Raw genomic sequence first — 22,448 nt, forward strand, 5'->3', positions numbered from 1 at the left:
TCCTGTCTTGCTAATTTTGGCCATTCTAACTGGTGTAAGGTGGTATCTCAATGTGGTTTTAATTTGAATCTCCCTGACGGCTAGTGATGATGAACATTTTTTCATGTGTCTGATAGCCATTTGTTTGTCTTCATGGGAGAAGTGTCTGTTCATATCTTCTGCCCATTTTTTTGATATGATTATCTGTTTTGTGTGTGTTGAGTTTGAGGAGTTCTTTATAGATCTTGGATATCAACCTTTTGTCTGTACTGTCATTTGCAAATATCTTCTTCCATTCCATGGGTTGCCTCTTTGTTTTGTTGATTGTTTTCTTTGCTGTGCAGAAGCTTTTGATTTTGATGAAGTCCCAAAAGTTTATTTTCGCTTTTGTTTCCTTTGCCTTTGGAGACATATCTTGAAAGAAGTTGCTGTGGCTGATATCGAAGAGGTTAATGCCTCTAGGATTCTGATGGATTCCTGTCTCACGTTGAGGTCTTTTATCCATTTCGAGTTTATCTTGGTGTATGGTGTAAGAGAATAGTCAAGTTTCATTCTTCTACATATAGCTTTTTCCAGTTTTCCCAGCACCATTTATTGAAGAGACTGTCTTTTTTTCCATTGTACTTTTTTTTTTCTGTTTTGTCGAAGATTATTTGACCATAAAGTTGAGGGTCCATATCTGGGCTCTCTACTGTGTTCCACTGGTCTATGTGTCTGTTTTTATGCCAGTACCATGCTGTCTTGGTGATCACAGCTTTGTAGTAAAGCTTGAAATCAGGTAACATGATAACCCCAGTTTTATTTTTATTTTTCAACATTTCCTTAGTGATTCGGGGTCTCTTCTGATTCCATACAAATTTTAGGATTGTTTGTTCCAGCTCTTTGAAAAATACCGGTGGAATTTTGATTGGAATGGCATTGAAAGAATAAATTGCTCTAGGCAGTATAGACATTTTAACAATGTTTATTCTTCTGATCCAAGAGCATGGAATGGTCTTCCATCATTTTTGTGTCTTCTTCAATTTCTTGCATGAGTGTTCTGTAGTTCCTCGAGTACAGATCCTTTACCTCTTTGGTTAGGTTTATTCCCAAGTATCTTATGGTTCTTAGTGCTATAGTAAATGGAATCGATTCTCTAATTTCCCTTTCTGTATTTTAATTGTTAGTGTATAAGAAAGCCACTGATTTCTGTACATTGACTTTGTATCCTGCCACGTTACTGAATTGCTGTATGAGTTCTAGTAGTTTGGGGGTGGAGTCTTTTGTGTTTTCCATATAAAGAATCATGTCATCTGCGAAGAGAGAGAGTTTGACTTCTTCATTGCCAATTTGGATACCTTTTATTTCTCTTTGTTGTCTGATTGCTGTTGCCAGGACTTCTAATACTATGTTGAACAAGAATGGTGAGAGTGGGCATCCTTGTCATGTTCCTGATCTCAACGGGAAGGCTGCAAGCTTTTTCCCATTGAGGATGATATTTGCTGTGGGTCTTTCATAGATAGATTTTATGAAGTTCGGGAATGTTCCCTCTATCCCTATACTTTGAAGTGTTTGAATCAGGAACGGATGCTGGATTTTGTCAAATGCTTTTTCTGCATCAATTGAGAGGACCATGTGATTCTTCTCTCTTCTCTTATTGATTTGTTCTCTATTGCATTGATTGATTTGCAAATGTTGAACCATCCTTGTAACCCAGGGATGAATCCCACCTGGTCATGGTGGATAATCTTTTTAATGTGCTGTTGGATCCTGTTTGCTAGGATCTTGTTGAGAATCTTAGCATCCATATTCATCAGTGATATTTGTCTGAAATTCTCCGTTTTGGTAGGGTCTTTGCCTGGTTTGGGGATCAGGGTAATGCTGGCTTCATAAAAAGAGTCTGGAAGTTTTCTCTCTGCTTCAATTTTTTGAAACAGCTTCAAGAAAATAGGTATTATTTCTTCTTTGAAAGTTTGGTAGAATTCCCCAGGGAATCCGTCAGGTCCTGGGCTCTTGTTTTTTGGGAGGTTTTTGATCACTGCTTTGATCTCGTTACTAGATAACGGTCTATTCAGGTTGTCAATTTCTTCCTGGTTCAATTTTGGGAGTTTATTGTTTTCCAGGAATGTATCCATTTCATCTAGGTTGCTTAGCTTATTGGCATATAACTGTTGGTAATAATTTCTGATGACTGTTTCTAGTTGGTGTTAGTTGTGATCTCTCCCTATTCATTCATAATTTTATTAATTTGGGCTTTCCCTCTTTTCTTTTGGATTAGTGTGGCCAATGGTTTATCAATCTTATTGATTCTTTCAAAAAACCAGCTTCTAGTTTCATTGATACATTCTACTGTATCTCTAGTTTCTATCTCATTGATCTCTGCTCTAATCTTATTTCCCTTCTTATGTGTGGAGTTGGTTTGATTTGTTGTTGATTCTCCAGTTCTTTAAGGTGTAGAGACAGCTGGTGTATTCTGGATTTTTCAATTTTTTTGAGGGAGGCTTGGATGGCTATGTATTTCCCCCTTAGGACTGCCTTTGCTGTATCCCATAGGTTTTGGACTGAAGTGTCTTCATTCTCATTGGTTTCCATGAATTTTTTCAGTTCTTCTTTGATCTCCTGGTTGATCCAAGCATTCTTAAGCAAAGTGGTCTTTAGCTTCCAGGTTTTTGAGTTCCTTCCGAACTTTTCCTTGTGATTGAACTCCAGTTTCAAAGCATCGTGATCTGAGAATATGCAAGGAATAATGTCAGTCTTTTGATATCAGTTGAGTCCTGATTTGTGACCCAGTATGTGGTCTATTCTGGAGAAGGTTCCATGTGCACTTGAGAAGAATGAATATTCTGTTGTTTTAGGGTGGAATGTTCTGTATATATCTATGAGGTCCATCTGGTCCAATGTGTCATTCAATGCTCTTGTTTCTTTATTGATTTTCTGCTTTGATGATCTATTACTGAGAGAGGCATGTTAAGATCTCCTACTATTAATGTATTCATATCAAAATGACTCTTTATCTTGATTAACAGTATTCTTATGTAAATGGCTGCTCCCATATTGGGGGCATAGATATTTACAATTGTTAGATCATCTTGGTGGATAGTCCCTTTAAGAATTATGTAGTGTCCTTCTGTATCTCTGACTACAGTCTTTAGTTTAAAATCTAATTTATCTGATATGAGAATTGCTATCCCGGCCTTCTTTTGAGGCCCATTGGCATGAAAGATGCTTCTGCATCCCTTCACTTTCAGTCTGGGTGTATCTTTAGGTTCAAAATAGGTAGACAACATATGGATGGATCCTGTCATTTTATCCAATCTGCAAACCTGTGTCGTTTTATGGGCGCATTTAGGCCATTCACATTGAGAGTGATTAATGATAGATACATTTTTATTGCAATTGTGTTACCTTTGAAGTCTTTCTTTCTGTAGATTGTCTCTATATTTCTGTTCAATGATATTTTTAGGATTTTTTTCTCTTTTATAGAACCCCTTAATATTTCCTGCAGTGTCGGCTTGGTGGTTGCATAGTCTTTCAAGCCTTGCCGGTCTTGGAAACTCTTTATCTCTCCATCCATTTTGAATGTCAGTCTTGCTGGATAAAGTATTCTTGGCTGCATGTTCTTCTCAGTTAGTGCCCTTAATATTACTTTAATACATTTAGATAAAATTCATTTCAATAATTTATAACTACCCCATGCCTTATTTATTCCCATGTTGGTGGGCATTTGCCTCATTTACAAATTTTTTTGCTGAAATGGACTGCAATATCCATCTTATCATATATACCAAAGCTTTATACTTATAAAAACTTGGGAAAATGAATTAAAAGACATGAACTTTACCAGATATTTACTGAATGGCTTTAAAAAACTGTTTTAACAATTTGTAGTCCCACCAGCAATGTATATTTGTTCCTGTAATTCCATACCTTCTCCAACACTTAATATCATCATTCTTTAAAAAGAAATCCAAACAAAGTCAGAGGTTTGGCACTATCTGACATCAAGACTTTCTATAAAGCTCCAGTAATCAAGCGGCGCCTGGCTGGCTCAGTGGGTTAAAGCCTCTGCTTTCGGCTGGGTCATGATCCCAGAGTCCTGGGATCAAGCCCCACATCGGGCTCTCTGATCAGCAGGGAGCCTGCTTCCCCCCTCTCTCTCTGCCTGCCTCTCTGCCTACTTGTGATCTCTCTCTGTCAAATAAATAAATAAAATTAAAAAAAAAAAAGCTCCAGTAATCAAGACAGTGTCATATTGATGAAAAAAATAGACAAATAGATTGATAGACTAGAGAGCCCAGAAATAGATCCCCCATGTATATATTCAACTGATCACTGATAAAAGAGCAAAGACAATAAAATAGAACAAAGATAGTCTTGTCAACAGATAGTAATGGAACAACTGGAGATCATATGCAATATGTTTGTACATTATCTATATATAGATATAGATATAGATAGATATAGATAGTACTGATACCCTTCACAAAACTTAACTCAAAGTGGATCATAGACCTAAATGTAAAACACAAAACTATAAAACTCTTAGGAGAAAATACAGAAGAAAATCTAATTGACTTTGGGCATGGTAATAATTTTAGACACAACACAAAAGCCACAATCTATGAAAGAATTGAAAACCTAGATTTCATTACAATTATAATTACAAAACTACTGTTTTATAAAAGACATGAAAATGAGAAGATAAGTCACAGGCTGGGAAATAATATGTGCAAAAGACACATCTGATAAAGGGCTGCTATTCAAAACATACAAAGAACACTTAAATTCAACAATAAGAAAACAGCCTCATCAATAAATTGGTCAAAAGACCTAAATAGACACCTCACCAAAGAAAATAAATAGATAGCAAGTAAGCATATGAAAAGATTCCTAACAACATATGTCTTAAGGGAATTGCAAAGTAAAACAACAAAGAAATACCACTGCCCACCTATTACAATGGCAAAAATTCAAAACACTAATAACAAATGCTGGAAAGGATATAAACCAACAGGAACTTTATTAATTGCTGGTGGGAATGGAAAAATGGTCTAGCTACTTTGGAAGACTGGCCATTTCTTATAAAACTAAATTTACTCTTAACCATATCGTTCAGCAATCTTGCTCCTTGTTATTTACCCAAATTAAGTTGAAAACTTATGTCCACACAAAAGTCTGCACACAGATATTTTTAGCAGCTGTCTCATAATTCCAAAGTATGAAGGCAACCAAGATGTCTTCTCATAGGTAAATGGTCAAATAACCCGTGCTACAATCAGACAATGGAACATTATTAAGCACTAAAAAGAAATGAGTTATCAAGTCATGAAAAGACATAGAAGAGCCTTAAGTGACTATGTACAAGAAACCACTCTAAAAAGCTTACATAACTGTATAATTCCAAATATTTGGCATTCTGGAAAAGGTAAAATTATAAAGACAGTAAAAGGATCAGTGGTTTCCAGGGATTGGGAAGAAGGATGAATAGGCAGAAGACAGGATTTTTAGGATGATGTAACTACTCTGTATGATGCTCTCATGGCAGGTATATGCAATTATACATTTGTCAAAACCCATGGACTATACAATACCAAGAGTGAACACTAATATTAAACTACAGACTTACTGTAGTAATAATGAGTCAATTTAGACTCATCAGTTTTAACAAAAGTACCGGTTAAGGTATATTGATAGTAGGAGAGACATAGTGAGAGAGACTATGTCAGAGGAGGAGCACAGCACATATGGGATTCTATGTAATTTCTGCTTAATTTTGCTATGAACCTAAATCTGCTCTAAAAAATTAAAGTTCAGTATAAAAATGAAAAATCATTATCACAACTAAATATATGAATGTTTCCTTAACACTGTAAAGCATTCAATGTTCAAATATTCACTTGTCTCATAAAGTTTATATGTCTTTCTCTTTGTAGATTGTCTATTGGATAGAATATAATTAAGTCTCTTTAATACTGCAGGTTCTCTTGCTCTCTTTCTCTGCAAAATTTTATTCAATTACAGTGGGTAATTGAGGCAATCTGGCTCTGTGTCCACCATTTTCCCACATTTTGGAATTTGGTGATGACATAACAATGGCATTTTTAATAAGATTTTTTTGGTTCTTTTATTTTCTGTGAATGATAAAATTTCTGTGAATTTTATTTTCTGTGAATAAAAATAAAACTTAGAAGCTTGGTTAGATTTACATTGTATGTGCATGAATGTGTGAGAGAGAGAGAGAGAGAGAGAGTGTGTGTGTGTGTGTGTGTGTGTGTAGTCTTTGTTATTTGTTTTTTGGGTTTATTTTTGTTATTTGTTTTTTTGGCATGACTATTATACATGTGGCATTCTGTTTTTCCCTCAGGATGCACATAATATTTGGTTGTCTCTATTGATATCAACAGTTATACATGATAACTTCATAACTCCATTAATTCAGACAAAAAAGTGCTCTTCTTACTAGATCATGTCTTATTTGTATCTTAGGTAGAATACTTCTCTAGAGAGAAGATTCCATTGTCTAGAGATCTAGTGTTTGGTTGCCCAGTGGAATAGTTAGTGTGGGAAAGATGGGATAAATGTGTAATTTTTCCTTTTTTATCAGCTTCAAAATAGTGAAAAACATCTTTCAATAATAACCGATTGGTAGATGGCAGTTCTTTTGTGTTTTGTGTTTTGGTCTTATTGTGATCTCTTGGCTTTTAATATATTTTGTATGTTTCAATCTATTGCAAGTGATACTGATATTCAAGCTTTCCATATTTTGTTCAAGTGGGATCCTTTTCAAATGACTCCTGCATCATTTTGACACAGCACTCAACATCTTTGAAAGATTCTATACTCTCTGATATGACAATGCAGTCCATTTCATCTTCAGTCTCTCCTGTTTCAGTCTTTTCTATAAGGAGTTCTTATTACTTCCAGTGAGAGAAAAAAAAAATATATATATCCATATGAATACATATGAAATACCTATATATTTCAAGACCAGATTTCTTCATTGCTAATGGTTGGTAATTGTTTCTAAGCTTTTTTTTCCACTAGAAACATAGGAAATATGTTTATTTGTTCTTAAAGATATTTTTATTAAAATTTCTCATGAACTCATATTGGTGCATCCAATTCAAATTTAGGCCTCAAAAGTTTTTGCTTAATCTCTTTTGCATTATAGATCTCTATATCTTTGCTGAGTTCTCAATAACACTGTGACTGTAGAATTAGAAAAAGAAATCATTACTCATTTGCTTTCTCTCACATAACACCCATAAATATATAAAAGTATAAAAGTATAAAAAGTACAAAAAAGTATAAAAGTATAAAAAGTATAAAAGTACAAAAACTAAAACAAAAGTGATTGCTTAAATGTTTAAGATTTTTTTTTTGCAGGTTTTTTTTTTCTGTTTTTTTTGTTTGTTTGGTCAAATTACTATGCTTTAAAGTCACTTTTTTTTTTTTTTAAGATTTTATTTATTTGACAGAGATCACAAGTGGGCAGAGAGGCAAGCAGAGAGAGAGAGAGGAGGAAGCAGGCTCCCCGCAGAGCAGAGAGCCTGATGTGGGACTCAATCCCAGGACCCTGAGATCATGACCTGAGCTGAAGGCAGAGGCTTAACCACTGAGCCACCCAGGTGTCCCTAAAGTCACTTTTTAAAAAATTTCTCTTTCTACCACAAACAAAATACACATTTAGGCTCACATGTTTCTTGTTTTATTTTTTAGAATTTTGTTAAAAAATCTAAATTTAGAGATAAATGTAAAATGTTTGTAGATTTCTAAAGTCATATCTACAAAACAAAGAAGTCTAGGATCTAGGTTTGCCCTTCTATGCTATTTTCTCTCTCCTCTTAGGAGCAACAGTTTTCCCCCTTAATGTTTAACATAGTCTATTGTGTATTTATTTTTGTATTTTTAATGTAAGCCTATGCCTCTTTCAGAATTTTGGAATGTAGGAACATTTGTGCATTTCTTCTTGTGGTTGTTTTCATATTTAGCACTTTTCCATAGCGCCCCTAATCCTTTTTGGGGGGGGGGAGTATGATCTATTGGTTCTTTATTATAAGTAATAACAAATTAGTAACTCAATTCTACTTCCTTCTGTCATCTCTCTTCACCAGTATCTAATCTGAACCATTCAGTTTAATTCACAGTTAGTAACTATAAGGTCATTAATAAGCACATTCTATTCCCTATTCTCTTTAAAGTTTGATAATGTAACTAACATTTGATTTAGCCTCAATTTTGAATTAACCTCAACCCCTAAATATTCTCCAACTTTCTTTATTTCCTAGAAATCATAAGTTGGGAATATTTTAAAATATTATTTTCTGAATATACCATATGTTCAACTTTGAATCATATTTATTGAATATATTATCTAATTTTAGTTTCATAGTTTAATGAAATGAAAGGATTAAATAAATTTGTTATAAAGTAATATTTCATTTCCATCCTATTTTTCAACTTTCAGAAGATTTTGAAATTGTTGAAGAACCTAGGGGTTGATTATTTCTTTTGATATGTCAAAGAAACATAGCTCAAATTCAGGTCAAAATAAGATTCACGTGCTCGCTTCGGCAGCACATATACAAAATAAGATTCACAACTTAAGAGAACTGAGCAACTCGTCTAGGTTATAGGGGAATGAATATTCTGGGAACTTGAAGATCTGATGGATACATAAAGCCATTTACCACTCCTAAAAAATCTTCCTGGTTTCCAGACATGCTTTTTAAGCTCCTGGATAACCACAATCTTGGATGTAGTCTCTACTTATTATTAATAATGTCATACATGTAAACAGAAAACATTTGCAAAATTTTCTTATATCAAGTGTACTTTAGTTATATTAGGACTTTATATTTGTTTAAATACCTATACACAGGTAGGGGCCCCTAAGTGGCTCAGTTTGTTAAGCATCCAATTTGGTTTCTGCTCTGGTCATGGTCTCATGGGTCATGGGATTGAGCCCACATGGGACTCTGAACTCAGTGGGGAATCTGCTTGAAGAGTTCCTCCCTCTACCCCCCACCACTTTCTCTCTGTATCAAATAAATAAATCTTTCTAGAAATACCTACACACAGATCTATTTTATTTTAATATGTATTTTATGTAGAATAGATTCATTTATTTATTTAACAAATCTTTATTGAACTTCCTTTTGATAAAGTAGGCATTACCTTAGATTAACCCGGAAGATTAAACAAGACCAACAGAAATTGAAAATATCCCTGAGTTTAAAACAAAATATGCAATATCTTAAGGGATTACAATTACTCCATATGCTGCAGAAAACAAGTTTCCATAACCTGAGCCACATTCTTCCTAATTCTGTTAAAAGTAAGCAGCATGCACTTTATCCTTAAAACTGACAAAATAGACAGTGGGGTAGTCAAAATGGAGACGGTTTATTGTTGGCTACTTGGAACTTTAAAGAAAAAATAGCTCTTTCCCTCACCCTATTTCAGTAAGCATATATTATCAATCCTGTCAGTTGTGAGGATGCAGCTTGAAACTTCAGTTTTGTGAACTTTTTTTGTACCACGTATTCTTCATTCTATCAGCCATGTAAGAAACTATATTAATAGATATTTTTTGTGTACCTCTGCTGTACCCTTCACTGGTTTTGGGGCTTGTATTAAAACAGTCAGATACAGTGCAAGCCTTCCGATATTTACAGTCTAGTAGAAGACACATGCAAACAGGCACTTCTAAATGCAGAGTGGAATGTGACAAGTGAACCTTCCTTATAGAATATCTAATTATAAAGCAATCAAAGGGATGGGAAGTAAAATTCCAGACACCTGGCTGGGCTTAAGTATTCCTATAATGTAATTTAATTTTATGGCCTGGAATTTACTCTGAAAACCCAAAATATAGGATCATCCTTACTTGGCAATCGTGCATCTGTGAGTTTAATATTGCATTGGCAAGGAGGAAAATAAGGTACCTCATTCCACCTTTAACATTGTTGTGTTTCTGGCCAACACTTTAAAGAGGTTATGAAGCCATTGACCCAGAAATCATAATGCAAATGTTGCTCCAGCAATCACAAACACATATACTAGCTTTGAGAAAGTTTATAATTTGTATAATATTTTATACATATATTTTATAATATAACATTTTTAATATTCTTTACATTTGCAATGAGTTGCGAATTATATTTGTTTACTATGTGCAATGGTTTAGAAAGCAGAAAATCTTACTGTTGTCAAATAAGATTTGTAGCATTATAAAAATGCACTTAAACATTTTAATATATTAGCAAGGATCACAGCATATTTCACAATTTTGCTAAGTTACAAACGCAAATAGGAACTTTGATTTTCCACCTGTATCAGGAGTGAACTGAATATCATTTCATGACTTGGTGAAAAGTTTGAAAATCTATGCCTGTGTTTGTCTAGAATCATTTTTATGGCCAATTAAATCTATTTAAAATCATGCTGAAAAAATGACAAAGATCCTTTCTGGAGGGTGAAATGAAGGTGAAAATAAATTATATATTTTGAAAAATAAAGCTTTCAAAAAGAAACTGGTAAAGCTTTGAAAAAGAAATCAACAACAAAAATAAATGCTGTAGATTTGTATTGGGGGTCTCCAATAATTATAACCCTAAGTATGTAATTAGGTAAATTAGTTTATGTCTCTTTATATAAATCACATCAAAGCATTTATCTATGCTATTTGTAAGCTTAAGAGCTATCTAAAGCCTCTATTCTACAGATAAGGAACCCTGTCTTATTTTTGTATGCACATAAACATTGATGAGGTCATAAAATAACAAGATTAGAGTGGATCTTATATTCAATCCAATCATCATTTTTGCGAGGTATTATAGGCTTTTTGCCATATGATTAGTATTACACAATTAAGCATATAACACTTTTCTGTGTTTGGTTGCTTTGGGGTATATCTTGATAGTAAGACAGAATAATTTTTGGAGGGTAAATATGGTAGCATTGATATAGTGGTTCATTAATAGTACTATAGAACCTAGCACAGACCACACTTGTAATTAAATTTCATCCGTTTCATAAGATAGTCATCAGTGCACATGTTTGAAACACAGAACGGAATGTTCTGAGATTTTAAAGCTGTAGATTTACTTCAGGATACAAGGTGGTGCTGTTTCATTTTACAAACAAAAACTACTGTGACCAAAAGCTAGCAAAGCTAGAAGGACATCATCCCCTATAAAGAGAGCAAGAATTCAGAAGAAGCCAATTCTATACTTCTACATGCCAACTATGATTTTGTTTAATGGAAAAATAGATAAGTTATATTTATATACACTGCACAATGTAAACACAGAGGCAATAACAATATTCACTCAAGGATGAAGTGTTCATTTTTTAGTACTTAACAGGGTACTGTGGCCCACAATATTGGCAGGGGCTGCAAAGGCCCTGGTCTTCAGGGAATAAAAATATGTGCTTTATGGAAAATGAGTGAAAAGTTAAGGTTTAGTCCTAGTTCTTATAATCTTTTTCTGCTGACAGCCATTTTACTGGTTTTGTAAATGAGCATCTAAGCTCATCTTCTAATTCCAAATGACCTATGCAGTAAGGAAAACCAAAGACTCCACTGTCTTCTATTCAAATGCTAATCACCATTTGCCAACTTCTTGCCAACTTATGGTATGAATTTAAATACTACAAAAAAATGAGGCTTTTTTTTTCATATCAGCCTTTCTCTGTATTTGTTATTACTTTACATAGAGAAATAAATGAAAATTTGGGGTCCTTTTTCAATGTCAGATTTCCTTTGTGACATCCATGAAATTAAGTAACCTTCCTGGGCCTGATTTTTAATCCCGTTATAAGACACACTAATACTCACATTTTCAGAGCAGTTCTCGTGGTGTTTGTAATGTTTATAAAACAAATTGAGAGGTTATTTTCTTTGTAAATCCTAGACATATTTGTTTACTGAAAATTGCTAATATAGAGAAATTTGGTTGTTTTATATATGCTGATAACCCTTGGCAGATTTTTGATTGACATCTATAACAATTTTATCAGATACTTCTTTATAACTCAATGTATTTCTCTATTTGGTTGTTTTGTGTTGATATCCTCCGCTGATTTTTGATTGGCATCTATTACAACTTTATCAGATGCTTCTTTATATCTCAATCTATCTTATTAGAGGTTTTGGCTACTAAAAAGGAAAACTAGTTCAGAATTCTGCTGAGGACTTGTGAAATATAATTATATCCTTCACTGATTTTTTTCCAGTCTTTTCACCCTGATATATCAGTTATTTAAATGTCAGCATTAATGTTAGTTTACTTTTCTCTTTACATTTTTACATTTTCTTTACTAGAAGCTGACTCATATTTTCAAATAATAGGGAAGAAAGAACTATACCATTCATTTATTTTGGCATAAAATAAACTTATTTAAATAATTCTTTATACTCAGCTTTATGGACAGAAAAAATAGTAGACTCATTTATTGATGATATTATATTACATGGCATTATTCTAAGGAGTACAGAAATATCATTAATATAACCTTGAAAAAAGTTCATGCCATCATAATTTAAGTCAATGAGGGCAAAGAAGGCAAGATAGCTCATTTAAGAAAAAAAAAAACCTCCAATAACAAAAATGTTTAATAGATAGTAACTCACTATGCTTAACCTGACAAAAGGAGATCATATAACCTCTGACATTTCCCTAAAATTTAATGTCTAGACACTACAACATGAATATTAGAGATTTCTTCTTTTAAAAGTGTCTAATACTTTAAGAGGCACTATTGTTTAGAATTATAAATATCTTTGAATTGCATGAAGTCCTAGATTTGAAATATGGTTACTTACTCTTGTATGGTCTTGGGCAAGTAAGCCACTTTTTGAGTCAAACCCTTATGTGCCTATAAAATGGGGAGAATATTACTTCCCTCATAGTTAAATCAATGTTTACATAAGATAACTCATATATATAGTGCTTAACAATAGTAAACACTGAATAAAAATTAGCTACAGTTTCTGTTTTCCAGTGAACACACAATTTTTTAAAATCTCCTCAAATATCCTCAAAATAATTTTTAAATTTTACAAACTTTGCTTCCTGCCATATGTATATGAAAGAGAAATGGTTAAAATTAATTCATTGTTTCCCAAGAGTACGGTATGAAAGCAGGAAGGGCAGCAGTATAATGTTGCCATTTATAAAGAAACCTGACAAACACTACCTTAGGTAATCAGGGTCAGTATCAGCAGTGATGTCATTTCATGATATGAATCCTTGATGTGATTTGATGAAATGGCACCTTACCTCTGTGGTTTTCCCCACAGAAACACATAACATCAGTCTAGCCAGGAGACAAACATCAGACAAATTCCAATGGAGGAAGTGTCTGCGAAATTTCTAATGAGTACTCCTCAAAACTCTCAAGACCATCAAAAACAAACCTGAGAAAACCTTACAGTCAAGCAGAGCTTTAAGGAAGCATGATGACTAATTACATAGAAGTAAAAGTACATGAATCTGAGTCATACTCTAATAAATTCTCTAACTCTAGAGACAGCACTTGGACATCATTACAACACTCCTAGTCATCATTAACATTAGGTGATGCCATTTATATAGCTCTGCATTCTATGTAGGAATATGGATTAAATAATGGATAGATTGAATATCCAAGTTATTTTATTAAGATGGGATGGTAACACATAAACTATATTAGTAAACATTCAATTTTATTTGAATTAAACAGAAGAGAAATAAACAGGAAAAACAAAGGATCTGATGATCTTCAGATAAATGTTTTTTTTTTTTTTCTTTCATAGGAGATGTTATTAACAAAAGATCAAGCCAAGGTCAAGGATTTATGAAACACATTATGAGGTTGAATTATTGTTTTTTTTTAATCTACGTATTTCAGTTTTTGGTTTACTCTGACTATAAATGATGAGGTAATTAGCTGCAGGATTGAACTTATTAATAGAACTAATGACTGCCTAAGACATCTGGATAACTGATCCTTGTTCTTATTCCATAGCCCGGAGTCAAAGAATACACTCACATCGGGCTTTGTAAGCCTTGAAGAGGGTGGCAAATGGACTCTGGGCTGATGTATATATGAGGCCTCACCTTATTATTGTATTTTGTATTATGTAAATTCTAAAACTGATGAGAAGCACTTGGCCCAGAGGAGATGGTCCCTGGCACCTATCAACTAGCTTGAATTAACACTATTCCAGGCTTAGCTATAAAAGCCTATGTATAGAAGGGCAGGGCTAAGAGGAGACAGAAAGCATAGGAAGTGACTTACACACAATTAGAAAATTATTATTCTCAACCACTTGTGAAGATTTTGGGGTACAGATCTTTATCATTCCATTGGCTCTAAAATGTCGGTTTCTCCTCTGTGTACTCTGATTTTGTTGACCTCAATATTCTTTGGGTAAGTAAACCTTGGGTGTTGATCTAGTAGATTGTGGGCTTGGTCTTTTCAATATTTTGTTCCTACTTCTGACAGTCTAAGAGAGGAAATACTTCATAATGTTCACACTTTCTTCTTTCTCATGAAGCTGTACAAATTATAATATTATATTTTATTGCATGGTTTATGGCATTTATCTCCATTTTGTAAACATGATTTTTGGTTCCCCTTGTTAGCATCTTCATTGATTTTATATTTTGTTTCATTTGCTGACTGACTGGGTCTGGTGTTCAGGAACTCATTTTTCACAAAGGGACCATAGATATTCTATTACCTGAGTAATTACATGTTTGATAAAATCTCTCTCTTGCTTTTAAAACTGACTAATGTCTGGTAAGTATCTACAGTCTTGGGCCTTTTAATCTCTCTCAGAACTTTGGTCACATGAACTTCTCATGTTGAATGTTAGGAATGGAAGTCTCAAGCTTATTTTTTTTTTGTTCCTGTAAGGGTTTTTATTTGTCTTCTAGGACAACTAAAAATTCTTTCTTCATGCTGGAAATTCAGTAATACAATTAGGAGATGAGTCATCATTTGTTGTATGATATCAAGCTTTTTCTGGAAAGTGCTGTGCCACTCAGCCTGTAGATGACTTCTTCCTTCGTTTCAGACATTTTTTCTTGAAATACATTATTGAATAATTTCTGATTCTATTTGTTGAGTTCTCTATTTCGGGAGCATAAATCATCCCAATATTGGATTATCTAAATTGTACAACTATTATCTGCTTTCATTGTGATTATTTCAGGATTTATCCCTGCAACAGAATACCTCCTTCATTTTTTTCTATTCAGTTCCTCAGTTTGTTTGCTTTTTTTTTAATAGATAAATCTTTATTTATTTATTTTTTAAGATTTTATTTATTTATTTGACAGACAGAGATCACAAGTAGGCAGAGAGGCAGGCAGAGACAGAGAGAGGGGGAAGCAGGCTCCCCACTGAGCAGAGAGCCCAATGTGGGGCTCGATCCCAGGACCCCAGGATCATGACCTGAGCCGAAGGCAGAGGCTTTAACCCACTGAGCCACCCAGGTGCCCCCAGTTCCTCAGTTTTTTAATCTTCCCACATCTCTCTCTCTCTCTCTCTCTCTCTTTTTTTTTTTTTTTTTTGGCACTCTACCTTTGTTTTTAGCTTTGTAATTTTTTAAAAATCTTATTCTCTTTTTAAAAATTCTAATATTTTGTCTTTTTTAAACTTTTTTGAACTGATTGTTTGTTCTACTTATCTCTCCTTTACACTATGCTCTCCTCTACACCAAAATAAAAATTTTCATTTGAGCCAAATAGGGTTTTACTAGATTTAATAATAAACCCTCAAAATGCAATTACTCAAACCAGGGACAATTTTATTTTCCATTTATCTAACGGCTCGGGGTGGATGTTTGTTTGGTGGATAGCTCTTCATATAAGCATTCATGGACTGGGGCTAACGGAGACCGTGGGTCTTCAACACATTGCTCTCAAGTTCACGTTAGTCATTGCCAACCTCAGCATCAGACAAAGGGGAAAACATAAATATCCAGGACTGGATAGTTTCCCCTAAGCAAGAAAGGCACATATTCCAACAGTAGCAGTCAATCACACCTTCTATTCCTTGGCTTCTATTTTTTCTAGACTGAATAGTTATTTATTTTTATTCTACAGTGTATTTGCATATTTCATACACCATTTCATTTTATTTGAATGATATTTGGAGAATTTTGTTCAGATTTTCTCTTTGTAGTAATGTGTTTTGTTTTTTTTTGTTTTGTTTTGTTTTACTTTCCCCTTGACTTTCTTCTGAGACCTATTCAATTTCCTCTCTGAACTAACTTCTGAGGACATATTTTATATTCTAACATCATATCTTAGTCACTGTGTCTTTAAGCAAGGGAGCATGGGAAGGAAATTAGAAACAATATCATGAGGCTGTAATTTTTTTTTTCCTTTGTCATCTTTTGAGGCTTATGGCATCAGATTGCTCCCATTATTATTCCTTTTTTGGATAACTGTAAATATTTTTAAAAAATTATTATTATCGGTATATTTCACTGAGGAAGATTAGTATTTATTAGGCTTTGATAAATTACCATGATCATTACCAGAAGTATTAGTATAACTAATTTTTGCTAATTTTTTTATAGACTCAGAGAGTTGAGACTGTTAACTTGTTATTGTGGTATAAATATATAGAACAGTGTCTGAATAGTGAACTGCCATTACTGCATATCTCAATCAAGGGGTGATACATGAATAGTCACCAACTTGCAGATACAAGTCTGTATTTGATGTTTTAAGGGAATTAAAGTATGTATTAAGTGAAGTATGCCTGAGGCTCCTCTTTCAAATGATAGTTTAGGGAAATTCTATACCCATCCCCTGACCTTCCAGTGGAAATCAACATCCTCCAGATGAATTTTACTTCCCATATTGGAAGAACAGCTGGAAATAATTTCTACCTTTTGTGGCATTTATTATTTGTTCTAGAAATGTAGATAAAGTCCCTTACAGGGAAATCTATTCTATTTGTTTTATGACTTTGAATTGTCAAACTTCTAAAAGCAAAGAATTATTTTAGTAAATGAATGAAGCATTCCTAATTCTAAACACAATGGTGCGTTAAATAGGAAAAAAAAAAAAAACTTATCTAGCTTTCTCCAAAATTTTGATACTATCTGCTTCTATGTATGCACTTACTTTTATATATCAAAATATTAATACAATTCAAATTATTACTACTACAAACACACAAAAGCATCAAAATAAAAGGAAGAAACTTGTAAAAATGGTTTCCTTTGGACTGACAACAAACATGAGATCTTTAATTTAGAAAGTGAGTCTCTGAGAAAGGACCCATAATGAAACTACAGCATAGTTATACATAGAGCAGCAATTCTGTGTCTGGAATATAAGCCCCAAACTTGGATTTATGATTGCCATGTGCAATGTATTCCTTACACACTGTTTTTTTTTTTTTTTCTTTTTGCTCCGGTTTCATTTTTATAGACTGTCATGTACTATATATGAACTCATTTTTACACTAAACCCTTTGGCAAACTCACCTCAGTATTTAAGGAATTGCCTGTCTATTTGAGAACTTGGCTTAAAACCCCAAAGGGGCAAATGGTAGAAAGATGGCAAAAATCTGCTTTCTAGATCAACAGCCAATAAGCAGAAAATAGACATATACACACAAGTTAGGCTGAGTATCTAAAATAAGTTATGCTTAATTATAAACTATGTAAATCTTTCATTTGCATTGAACCACAGGTTTTGTCAAGCTTTCCAGTCTGTGAGGCAAGAGAGGTGTGGGGCTGTCCCACACTGAGGAAGGCCCATACCTCAAGACTGAGTCTTCCTTTAGGAAATTTACCCAAGACTTATTGTGCATCCTTGATCAGTTGCTCCTTTTTTGAATTTGTCTTTTTCAAAGTGACATTATTGGTCTCAGTGGTTTGCTAAAATGGGTTAACTTCTCTCTGAATTCCTTAGGTTATAATCATACATGTGGGTGCTTACATGATAGACACATTCCTATCATCTGAAAGCTAGTTTTCATAATAACATAATGCACTTATTACAAATATAACTTAAAATATGTAAAACTACCTATGATACCCCTGCACCCCTATAGATATGTTTCTCCCATGGTCTTCTCAACTGATGGCAATAGTTTTTTCTCTCTGATATCACATTTAATTCCTCCACAAATTCTGGTGGCTCTACTTTAAAAATATATCCAGATTCTGAACACTTAGCATCACTCCAATATGGCCACCCTAGGTCAGGTCACCATGAGCTCTTGCCTGGATTATTATCATGTAGATCCTCTCTGGTGTCCCTGCCCCAGAGACCATGTGTAGCCAGCATACTGTTATGTCCTGAAACATAGTTACACCATGTTACCTAGAAGGTCCTCTCACAAAGTAAAGGAATATACACTCCTTTTAGCTGTACATTAAGATCTTTAAAGGCATAGGTCCAGTAAGGAAAAGTTTAGGTATTTATCTAATAACTATACAGATCACCATAGAAAACACATGCTCTGTGTTTAAAGCACTGACTAAAGAGGCCGACCAACCTGAATTCAAATTCAATTTTCACCACCAATGATCATCAATTACAACTTAAGAAGTTTGATTGATATCTTCAAATATCCATATTTTGATACAGAAAAATGGGATTAAAACAATGCTATACCATTTTATATGATTGTAGTTAATAATGTACAAGATTGGTATTTCAGTCTAACTAGGATAGAGAAACCACTTAAAATGTTTATAACAGGGTGGGACGCCTGGGTGGCTCAGTTGGTTAAGCAGCTGCCTTCGGCTCAGGTCATGATCCCAGCGTCCTGGGATCGAGTCCCACATCGGGCTCCTTGCTCATCAGGGAGCCTGCTTCTCCCTCTGCCTCTGCCTGCCATTCTGTCTGCCTGTGCTTGCTCTCTCTCCCTCTCTCTCTCTGACAAATAAATAAATAAAATCTTTAAAAAAAAAAAATGTTTATAACAGGGTATTTCATTCTGGGAATTAGTTACAAAAGTGTTGTGGATTTGGGGAAGCCATAAAATGGATTAGCAGATAGTGGGAAACCCAGAGATTAGCAATAGTGGGAAATTACTTCCAAACTTAAATTGGAGAACTAAATGTTGGTACCAGTAAAGATCAAAGTCATTCTTTCAAAGTTGGAACCACAGTGGGCCAGATATAAATTTAAATAGTTAGAAAACACTACCTAGCAGAAATGAAAGTGAGAATAACCCAGCTTTTCCCTTCCCACTGCACTCCAAAATCCCACCAGTGTCTCCACCACCCAATGAAACCAGAAGCCAACCAACAGTGATCCTGACCAATGTATCTGAAGAAGTGAACTTCTCTCATAAAGAACAGAACATGGGAAGAGAGAACAGATTAGGAACAATCAGGCCCCAAATTAGCACAGTTTGCCACCAAAGATCTTAAAATTGGCTGTGTAGTCTAAAGGATACTTAAGTGTTCATGCAAAACAGCAACTTTAATTTGCCATGGCATAGACAGTACATTATCTAGGAGGATAGAGGAAAGTCATTTTTTATGGGATGGGTTCATAGATCTCAAAATTAACACTGACTTAAATGTCAATGTAAATATTTCTAGTGGATTTCTGATATTGGTCTATGCATTTTATTACTTGTGTACCTTATATACATAATAAATCTTCCTTTTATAAAAATAAACCTTCTTAATGAGAATAAAGTATACATATAGTTGTCAATCAAGAGAGACTGTTAGTAATCCAATTAAAAAAATTTGTACATTATTTGAGGTAATTTAATTTACAAATGTAAAGAAGCCATTGAAATGTTTGAGTTTTAGGGGCACTTGGGTGGCTCAGTCATTAAGCATCTGCCTTTGCCTCAGGTAGTGATACCCAGATCCTGGGATCCAGCCCTGCATTGGGCTCCCTGCTGGGCGGGAAGACTTAGTCACCCTCTCCCACTCTCCCTGCTTGTGTTCTCTCTCTTGCTTTTCTCTGTCAAATAAATAAATGGAATCTTTAAAAAAATAAATAAATAAAAAGAAAATACACTTTCATTCCACTCCAATTCTTTAAAAAAATCTGAGTTTTATAAATAAGAAAATAAACAAACAGCCTAAATCTAATCCCAGAAGTGAAAATAGCAAAGCTGCTCCCTGATACGGATACAATTCACCCTTAGTATTAATGGTTTTCATTCAGGATCAATGGGGGGAAATAAGTCCCACAGGATTTTGAATTCACATTTATTCTGTTCACTAATATATATTTTTATATATTAATGAACATCAACTTGAAAGGTTAAATATATCTTCAAAATGTAGTTTTACTAATTACACATTACCTTGAATCCTAGTATTGTTAAATTACCATTCAATAACTTAAAAATTCTAGTAGTTTTTTTTTTTAATTTTTTTTAAGATTATCTATTTATTTATTTATTTTAGAGAGAGCAGGAGGAGGAGTAGAAGAAGAGAAGGAAGCAGAACCTGAGAGGGGCTAGATCCCCAGCTCTTGACCTGAGCTGAAGGCAGATGCTTAACCAACTGAGTCACCCTCAAGTACTGTATTTGAAATGTTTAAAATGTGTAGTTTGGAAGTAAGCTCAGCTTTGTAATATTGTAATGACCCAGAATTGTAGGTATCTCAAATCAAAAAGATCAGTGAACCAGCATTCGTTCTTACCATGTTAACACAAAGCTTGAATGACACGTCCCCAGACTATTCTGAGAGAAAAATATTTCTATTGCATAGAAACTCTGTGTCACTGAAATTAAGAACCAAACGTTCGTATGCCTAAAAGAAATTTTTGCTTTGACCTATAATGAGGCAAGATCAAGTGGATCCCCAATGTTTTTGATTGGTTTAACTCAGTAAATATATCCTGCTATTGTAATTAGCAGCATTGGTTGAAAGCCTACAGAAGGAAAAACATGAAGCTAATGCTTTAGGTTAGAGATTAGGTTAAGAATAAAAGTGGAAATAATAAATGTTTAATTAATACAGATTCAAAGCCCTGGCAGTGATATGTGGTCTTTTATTACCAAAGATGAAGCTTTTTAAAAATAAGGCTACACAAAATATATGAATCCTGGTCAAATTTTATTTTGTTAACGTGAAATTAAATTTCTGAGTTTATAGTAGGTATCTTGTTTTCTGTTTCCATTTGAAATATCAACAGAAATATAGCTGCATTTCTTCCCATAGCAGTTGACTTGAAACCCTATGTTTTTGTGAAAGAGCTTGCAAACAAATTCTAAAAAACTGTAAAGTGGAAGACAATACTAGGAGGAAAGAATTATCATTACTCATTTGTTTTCAGTGAATACGCCCACATTTGTCTCCTTCAGGATTACATGGAAACAACATTGACAAGTATATAACACTTTCTTTTAACTTAAATTCTGAGCCATGACTGTTGCTGACCTTCTCTTATTTTTCTTTCCTGAAAATTGTAAAACAACATTTGAATTTCTCAGTACATTTAGTATTGCCTGAATGAGAACATACCATTTGGTGAGGTCTGAGGAAATTTCCAAAACATCAATTAGTTTATAATGTGTAGGTAAATTCTGTCATGTTTTCTTTTAATTTCTTTCTAAACCTGTTCCCATTAGAGTACATAATGTGGAATGAAATTGCTTATTACAAAGTGCCACTATTTATATGCCACCATAACTGTATTATTTTAAGTTATTGTATTTCTTAGACTTAATGATCTCTAATGTGTTTAAAGTTAATATTTGATGAAAACTTGTTAATATTTAAATAGTTTGCCTACTTCAATAGATTCTACTGAGAATGCGACTCTGTCATATGATCATCTTTGAATGAATAAAGAAAAAATCTCAGATGATCTTTCCTTTGGTCAGGTGCACTTGACTATTCTCAGGACTTGAGGCTTTTCAGTTCACAAATAATGACTGACACGAATTTGACTAAGTTTACAATCTTCATGTTTCCATTTTGAATGTGATTTGTTATTGTATTTCGGTTATCATTTAGAGATTTCAAAATTTATTATCTGTGCAATTTTTTTAATAGTAGGAAACTACATCTTAGGAGCTTACCAATAGAATATGAGCGATTGATGAATTTTATCTTTGCTTTATCTGGAATCCATTTATTTTTCAAGGTGGTAACTTCAGTAACTCATTGGATCATCCATAGTTTTGAGGAAAGAATTATGATTTTAACAGGAAAATGCAAGGGAATTTAAGTTGTTTTGCCTTTAAAATGTAGAACATCGTGATTTAGGACAGGTAAGGAGTCCTGGGAGTGAGAAAATTATCTATAGGGCTTGAAGTGTAGTTATGTGGTTCAAGAGAATCCCCTGAACATCGTAAAGCCTGAATCTCCTTGGACTCTGATTTGTTTACACTGCTGCTCTCTCAAATCGTACTTTGTAGTGTCCTGTTAAAAATAAGTTGACTATTGGGGCACCTGGGTGGCTCAGTCGATTAAGCGATTAAGCGTCTGCCATCAACTCAGGTCATGATCCTATTCATGGTCCTGGGATGGAGCCTACTATCAGCC

This window comes from Enhydra lutris, unplaced genomic scaffold (assembly GCF_002288905.1).
Source record: "Enhydra lutris kenyoni isolate GAN:26980312 unplaced genomic scaffold, ASM228890v2 scaffoldscaffold58, whole genome shotgun sequence".
NCBI lineage: Eukaryota > Metazoa > Chordata > Mammalia > Carnivora > Mustelidae > Enhydra > Enhydra lutris.